The sequence below is a fragment of the Myotis lucifugus genome, unplaced genomic scaffold (genome assembly GCF_000147115.1).
Source record: "Myotis lucifugus unplaced genomic scaffold, Myoluc2.0 scaffold_63, whole genome shotgun sequence".
In the NCBI taxonomy this organism is placed as follows: domain Eukaryota; kingdom Metazoa; phylum Chordata; class Mammalia; order Chiroptera; family Vespertilionidae; genus Myotis; species Myotis lucifugus.
The window spans coordinates 1,519,592-1,527,642 of record NW_005871111.1 but is presented as its reverse complement, the minus strand read 5'-3'; the positions used below and the strand labels follow the sequence as shown (position 1 = coordinate 1,527,642).

The 8,051-nt window shown below is 46.7% G+C and overlaps 1 long non-coding RNA gene across 1 annotated transcript; it reads right to left on the bottom strand.

Moving 5' to 3' along the window:
- Positions 1 to 451: 451 nt before the first annotated feature.
- On the bottom strand, positions 452 to 6,234 carry LOC106697349. Its single transcript, XR_002829543.1, has 3 exons — positions 5,719 to 6,234; positions 3,487 to 3,781; positions 452 to 893 (listed from the first exon to the last, which is right to left on the bottom strand). It is a non-coding gene; the product is annotated as an uncharacterized LOC106697349 (long non-coding RNA).
- Positions 6,235 to 8,051: the final 1,817 nt, after the last annotated feature.

Here is an 8,051-nt window from a genome sequence, read left to right as displayed (position 1 = left end):
CGTCCAGGGCCATGAAGCTACTTAGACACAGAACTAGTGTCCACACCCAAATCTGCATACAAGCGTCACCAGAGTGGGCCTCTTCGTTCTGAGGGCTCCTCCACAAAGACTCTCCTCTGCATCCCCTCTCACACCGGAGGAGCACTGGCGGAAAGTTTCCAGTGAATTCCATAAAGCGTATGGAGCGCTGACCACGTGCAGAACCTGCTCACAGGAGCTGGAGGACACTGCTCTTCCACGTATGGCCTGAAAACTTACTGGCCAGTGATGAGAAAAGTATAGAAATCGAGAGTAGGGGTGTAGAGACTGTTATAGCAACTTGAACCTAGCAATAATGGAACTAAGGCTTATATTTTTATATGTTGTTGGTTTGTAAATTTCATTTTATTTTACAAAATCATCAGTCTGCAATGGATTGGAAATTTACAAAAGTAAAAACTAAACAAAAAAAACGCTGGTCTTTCCTTCACACAGAGTTTGCGAATCACCATCGTGGGAGGATACAGTGGACAGAGAGTGGGGAAGGAGGCTTGGATACAGCTGGGCAAATGCTCTGAAAGACACGAATAAAATGCTGGACACGGAAGCACATCAGACGAGCAGAAATGGGGAAGGCAGAGGGAGGAGGAGGCACTTGAGCTGTGCTTTGCCCGATGCCTATGGGTGGAGAGGATACCTTTCAGGGTGTTCCAGGCGATGCACTCAGCGAGGCTAAGGCAAGGACAGTAGCATCCAAGGTGTGTCAGAGAAGGCTGTTATCAGGCACGCAGGGCGAATGTCTGCGGTGAGTGAGGACAGGAGATGGTGGGAAGCATCCTGGACGGGCTAGTGACCTTGGAAACATGCTGAGGACGTGGGGCTTTTTCTGGAGGCCAGGAAGAACTGTGGACCTACTTTGAATAGGGAATTAAATGATAACATTTGAGTTTCAAATGGTAATAATTGTTGAGCCAGCTCAATTTTAAAAATTCTCAGGCACTGACTTGCAGAGGAGAGAGTTTCGCTCTTCCATCAGAATGTGCAAATACACGAAGATTGATTTCCATGCCTGGATGAGCACGTGCAAGGCTGTGCATGAAGGAGCAGTGCTCTGGAAAACCAATGTGCCTCTTTTCTCCTCTCTTCTCCTTTCCCTTCTTCTTGCCTCTCTTTTCTCTTCTCTGTCTATTACTAAGCACTGCCCAATAGTACCTCCTGTGATGATGACAATGCCTGTATCTATCTGCACTGTCCGCCACCAGCCACATGTGGTCACTGAGCCTTTGAAGTATGGCTACTGGCTGAGAAACTGAATTTTAAATTTTATTTAATTGTAATGAATTTAAATTTAAAAGGCCACATTTTGGCTATTGGGTACCATATTGGATAATACAGTAACTTTCTCTACAACAAAAACAGAGAAGAAAAATGTAGATGCCAAGGCGGGTTGTCCTGGCACGGTTCGTTAATGAGAGCAGTCAAAAGAGAGGGAAGGTGGAAATGAGTCCTCTGCTTTTAACCCAAATGTGTATGTTGTTTTTTTAAAATATATTTTATTGATTTTTTACAGAGAGGAAGGGAGAGGGATAGAGAGTTAGAAACATCAATGAGAGAGAAGCATCGATCAGCTGCCTCCTGCACACCCCCCACTGGGGATGTGCCCGCAACCAAGGTACATGCCCTTGACTGGAATCGAACCTGGGACCTTTCAGTCTGCAGGCCGACACTCTATCCACTGAGCCAAACCGGTTAGTGCTCAAATGTGTATGTTTTAATCTATTTGTGTCCAGTGGGCCTCTTGGAAAGAGTCCTGGAAGCCATGAGCTTGGGGTTCTCACCTGATATTGATGTGTTACCTTAGACAGGTCAGTGCCAGGGAAGGACGAGAACTAACGTCCACTGAGCAAAGTACCGGGCATGGGGTGGGGCAGCATTTTTACAGATCACCGCACTTGAATGTTCACAGCAAACCTGTGAAATAGTGTTTTTCTTCTGATGGCACAAGTGAGGAAAAGGAGTGTTGGAGAGGGAAGCGGTTTGTCCAAGTCTCCCAGGTAGTGAGGTAGAGAGAAGGTATTTAGTTGTCAGAGCCAGTTCTAAGGTCAGAGCTCTTTCCACTGCACCTCTGTGCTTCCCTAAACTCTCCACATCACCAACAAGACAGGACCTGGACCCTCGTGCTGTCTACCCTCCGAACGAAGATGAAGAGGACCCTGAAGAGTGGACAAGGCACAGGTGCTGAGTGTGCTCAGGGGAGGGAGGGAGGTGATTTTTTTCTGAGAGTGCAGACCAGGCACAGTGCTCTGAGGTGGTTCTGCACTCTCACTGACATTGAAAATACTTAAAAGTTTCCATTTAGAAATGCCCAAGGCCAGGCCTGTTTCAATCATGTAAAAGCCAATATCAGCTTGGAAAGGTTATCACAGCCTTTCCAATTCCAGTCAACATTAAAAATGCAAATGTTTGCTATTTAAATACAGCCTTGGCCACCAGCATCAGGACATAAGGCAAACCACAGCGGGCAGCCTTCCCCACCAAGGGCTCGCTTGTCTCCGCGGGAAGGAAGCGGAGGTTGTGCGGAAAGTCTGAGTCATACCAGGCTGATAGAGCCGTTTCCAGCCCCGTGGAGGTCTGGGTCCTCAGAAGTTGTCCAGCTTCGATCACTAAATCAGACAGCCATTCAATGGGGTAGGGAAGCTGTTAGTTTTCCTTGCCCTTGTTTTCCCAGTACCTAGCCCATTGCCAGATTCATGGTAAGAGCTCAAGGGTATTTTTAAAAAATATATATTTTATTGATTTTTTACAGAGAGGAAGGGAGAGGGCTAGAGAGAGTCAGAAACATCAATGAGAGAGAAACATCGATCAGCTGCCTCCTGCACACTCCCTACTGGGTATGTGCCCTCAACCAAGGTATATGCCCTTGACTGGAATCGAACCTGGGACCCTTGAGTCCAAAGGCGGATGCTCTATCCACTGAGCCAAACCAGTTAGGGCTCAAGGGTATTTTTGAATAAATAAATTCATTCCTTCATCGTATATTTTTTAAAAAAAGATATCCTATCATATCCCAGCACTGTGCTAGGCTGATAAATAGATACAGAAGCAGGACATTTTGGGAAATCAACTCAAGTAATTTACCACCTAGGAAGGATGAGAAGATGTGCAAATAAACGATCTATAATAATAAAAGCATAATATGCTAATTAGACCGGACAGCCGAACGACCTTCCAGACATAATTCCAGACGTCCTTCCTGACGAAGCCACTGTGGCGGGGGTGAGGCAGAGGCAGTTAGGCGAGATCAGGCAGGAAGGCAGAGTGGTTAGGAGTGATCAGGCAGGCAGGCAGAGTGGTTAGGGGTGAGCAGGCAGGCAGGCAGGCAGGCAAGCGGTTAGGAGCCAGTGGTCCCGGATTGTGAGAGGGTGCAGGCCTGGCTGAGGCCCCCCCCCCCATGCATGAATTTCGTGCACCGGGCCTCTAGTAATAACATAAAATAGTTAGCCTTACCATAAGTATGAATTCTGGAGTCTGTTAACAAAAGGTGCTTGAAGACGTGCCAGTTGAAGGCTGCTTGTGTGGTCGGACATGGGGGTTCTGGATGATCTCAGAGTAACTGGGCAGTGAGATCAGCAGTGGCAGCTTCTTGGAGGAGGTGCCAAGAACCATTCCCGGGGTGGGCTCGGGTGCTTGATAGTCTCCTCCACTCAGACTGCAGGTTTCATGGGGGCTGGCCTGTATCTTACTCAGCTCTGCACCCCAATACTCCACATGGGGCCTGACACATAGTAGGAAACAACATATGCTGAATAAATGAATGAATAAATGAATACAAGTTAGGAATCCATGAGAAATCCACAATAACAAGAAACATTTAGAGCATTTGCATGGAACAAACATTTGATATACATCTTTTTAACTAATTATAACAGTCAGCATGCAGCCAGGAGACAGAAACCACATCAGTTACGTGAACAGTGGGAATTTAATGAAAAGGATTGTTAACTAAGTGTAAGGTTGTTAACTAGGCAACCGAAAGGGTAAAATGAGAATTAAAAGCTAAAACAGAGATAACAGCTGTAGAAATTAGCTATCCCCCTAGGGATGAAAGACCACAGGGGGAAAGTTAGAATTATTAAAATTTAGAGGCTTCGTGGAGGGGCCCCATGAGCTGAAACTCAGACCGCTTTGGAGGGGGCACTGCTGGACTGGTGCTAACGTCTCTGATGGGAAGTGATGAAGCTAATTCTGTGTTGCAAAACTGCAAACTGGCTTCAGCTATGCTGTGGGGAGGACTAGCTGCTGCTAGGGAAAAGGTATTGCTGGGATGCTGTAGCTACCCAACAAACTCCTCTTCATCCTTCAAGACCTAGTTCAGATGTCACCTCCCCTGAGAGCCTTCCTGGTCTCTTTCTTCAGATATGAAGCCCACAGGAAGAAGCAAGTCTGCTCTTCCCCCTTCAGCCCTGCAGCTCCCTCTAGCACCCCCATTGGCAGAATTCAAGAGGGGGCCAGGAGGCTGAGCAGAAATGTGATTTGCAGAGACCCATCAACACAAAGCAGAGTACAGACGGGTTTGGAAATGAGATACCGTGACATCATAACTGGTACAGGAATCTTCCCATCATTGCTGTGATGTAGGTACTATTACACCCATTATACAGATGACAAAACCTACTGTCTAGAGAAGGCAAGGTGATTTGCCTAATAAGTTGATTGTGGCAGTGCCCAGATTTGAAGCCAGGTCCATCTGTTCTTAATGGCAATACTATAACAAGTTTTCTTCACATTTTTATGTCAAGGAGGTGTCAGGGGATAGAACAGATTTGAAGTCCCGGTGGTGTTTGGTTGGTAGCTGGGGATGAGATGGGGTTGGGCATTCAGGTATCAGCAGTAAGAGCAGGGTAGCAGACGTGGGGCAGTCCTGACAAATGTCTCCCAATGTGTCACTTTCATCTTTCACTTTACTATCCTTTAAGAACGTTGAGATCTTTATTCATTGATCAAAAATTAGCCACCCACAGCTGATCTATGATTCTCTCTCATCATAGATGTTTCTATCTTTCTCTCCCTCTCCCTTCCTCTCTGAAATCAATAAAAATATTTTTTTAAAAATTAGCCATCCAACAAACTCGTCTCCATCCATCAAGACCCAGCTCAGATGTCACCTCTCCTGAGAAGCCTTCCTGACCTACAGTGCCAGCCGTGCCTCCACGGTGCTCCCACAGGACTTGGTGCAGACACCTGGATGGAGTTTACCTATCTATATACTATAATAGATTATGGGCTCCTTGAAGGCAGGTCTGGGTCCATCTAGTCTCTGCCTGGTACCCAATGTCTAATGATGATTATAAAGGCTTGTTTCTTCCAGAAGTGTGCTTCTGTGGGAGCACTGACAACTCCAGGGTCACATGTTTTCACTCATTCTCTACCTTTCATAAGTTCCTGGTACAAGTGGTGAAGATGTGGAAAATAACCCAAAAAGCCAAACCCCCTTCATCTATCACCTTTTCCAACCCATTCTTCTCACTTCAGTTGGATGCAAACATAATCATCTGAAGCCCCTGCTAACGCCCTCCGAAGGCTTTCCACTGCTCTTGGGATGATGACTAGCTCATCATCATTGTCACCCATGTCCTCTGACACCTGCTCCCTGCCCCTTGCCAGACTCCCCACACCCCACCCCCTTTCTGCCTCCTTCTACTCCACCCTCCCTGAACTTCTTCAATTTCCCGAACTCACCAAGCTCTTTGCATCTTGGTCTTTGCAGGTGGGTTTCCCTTACCCAGGACCCTCTTTTCTTGCTCCCTTTGTCCAAATCACTCCAACTTATCTTTTAGATGGCAGCTGCTGAGTCACTTCCTCCGGGAGGTTATTGCCAGGGTAACCTGATGCTCCGAGCAGCCTGCTCCTGAACTGGAACGGCCTGCGTTTGCTCAGGACCAGAAGCTCTGTGTCAAGGGCTGTGTAAAAGATTTTCATTAATTAACTAAAAACTTAAAAACAACAAAAAACTAGGAGAGGTGTCTCCACGTGATTTTGGAAGTCACAGGCTGCCCAAGATGTGGTGAAATGACTCTTTCCCAGGGTCAAGGGCCCAGTGTGAAGAGGACCACTGGGATGGGGACAGGGCTCTGGGCCTGGAGTTAGGAGATCAGGTTGGAGCCTCGGCGACTTGGGGGGCAGCCCATCTGTCGCTGTGTTGGATTCTTCATCTCTAAAACAGGGATAATAGGGGAGGAAAACAAATGCTTCCTCTACTCTCCTAGGTTCTGCAGCTGAGGCTCAGGAAATTAAACAGACGAAAGACAGATTAACAAGAGAAAAAACAGTTGATGAATCATGCAGTATGCAAACACACCCGAGAAACTCAGTGATGACGTTCCCCAAGGGGTGGTTAGAATTTGATGAGTAACTCAAAGGGGTGGTTAGAATTTGAGGTTTATATAGCATCTTAATGAAGAATAATCAATTTATACAATAGTGATAAGACAAAGAGGTTTAAGCTTTTAGGGACTGCAAACTGTGGGTAAGTAAATGTATTGGGAAACCAATGGGAAATGGAAGTTATTTTAGTACAATCTAGAGTGCAATCTAAGAGTCTGGAGTTGTCTCCAGCAATTAAGATCTAAGAGTTGTCCTCCCGGGTCCTCCACTTCCTGGTACAGGAGAGGGAGATGCCTCTACAAATGGGAATTTATGTTCTGCTTTTAGGTAACTAGGGGGCAAGGGCGGAGAACTATTTTGGTGTCTGATGTATGTATCTCAATGGTCTTCATCTAAAAAAAAAATCCTTATGCCAACGTGGCATATTCTAATCCCCTACAGTCTAAACCTGCTTGATTGTTCCCTACACACAGGGTGGAGATGAGATGGCGTGTGTGGAAACTGTGAAGTGCTGTACCAAGGTCAGGCGTAGCCATTCCCATGATCACCGCCTGCAGGAGGCAGTCCAGGCCCCATCTTGAGAGGTGTATTCACAGCAGACCAAACTCAGGTCTTAAGCCTTCCTCCTCCTCCCCCAGGGCCAAGTGGAGGCTTTTTGTTTCCACCCTTGACAATCCCCTGGCCTCCCCTACCCCTCAGTGTCTTATGTCCCTTCAAGTGGAGGCTTTTTACAGAGAAGACACATCAAAGCCCCAGCTGTGGGTTTTTATAGTTCAATGTTGTACAAGCTGCCTTCTCGAGAGATAAAGAGTCTGGAGGAAACGTGGGAAAGCTAATCTAAACTTCCTGCTCCCCAGCCAGCACTCCCCATGCCTGACTCTTTTATGAGGAAGCCTACAGGCTGCTCCTGACCGTTTGCATCATTCATGATCCCCCTGACCACTGTTTCTCCTAGAGCTAGACACAGCTAATAAAAAGGGCCCAGAGCAGCCTGTCGTCCCAGGCCCCCAAGAGCGATCAATCAAAGAACAGAGCTTATTAAACTATCCAGCCAGAGAGATGGGTTGCTCCAAAAATTTTAAATCCCCCTGAAATTGACTCCTAAACAAGGCAAGAGACACCCATGGAATAAACATTGGTATTTAACCTGTTTTGCATCACTTAAGTCTTACATCAACTCTCCCCATTTTATGGATGGGTAACCTGGGGCTCAGAGAGGTTGTAGTTGGATGGACGCATGCATGGATGTGTGGGTCAATAGGTGGGTGGGAGGGTGGTTGGGTGGAGGAGGGGATGGATAAAGAAGTTTCTTGCTAAGGTCAAGAGAAAGTCCTTGCATCTCTCCAGAAATGCAGAGCCATCACACATGTTTTCATACTGAAGCTCCTCACGGGAAAGGGCTTCGCCTGTCACGGGGCCAGTGCAAAACAAGGCCACGCTCTGGCAAAGCCGTTCCCTGGACATAAGAATATAGACGGGATCTTTCCATTTTTAGTTGCAGCTTTGGAGTCAGAAGAAGCAGAATCTTGGCTCCACCGTTTCCTTACTGTGTAAACACCTCTGTGTTCAGTTTCTGCATTTGTAAAACGGAGAACTACCCAACTCATTTTTCCATCGTCAACACTGACCTATGGGGCAAAAACAAAAAATTAAAATCCCAAGCAACTCACCATCTTGTTGGAGAAGCT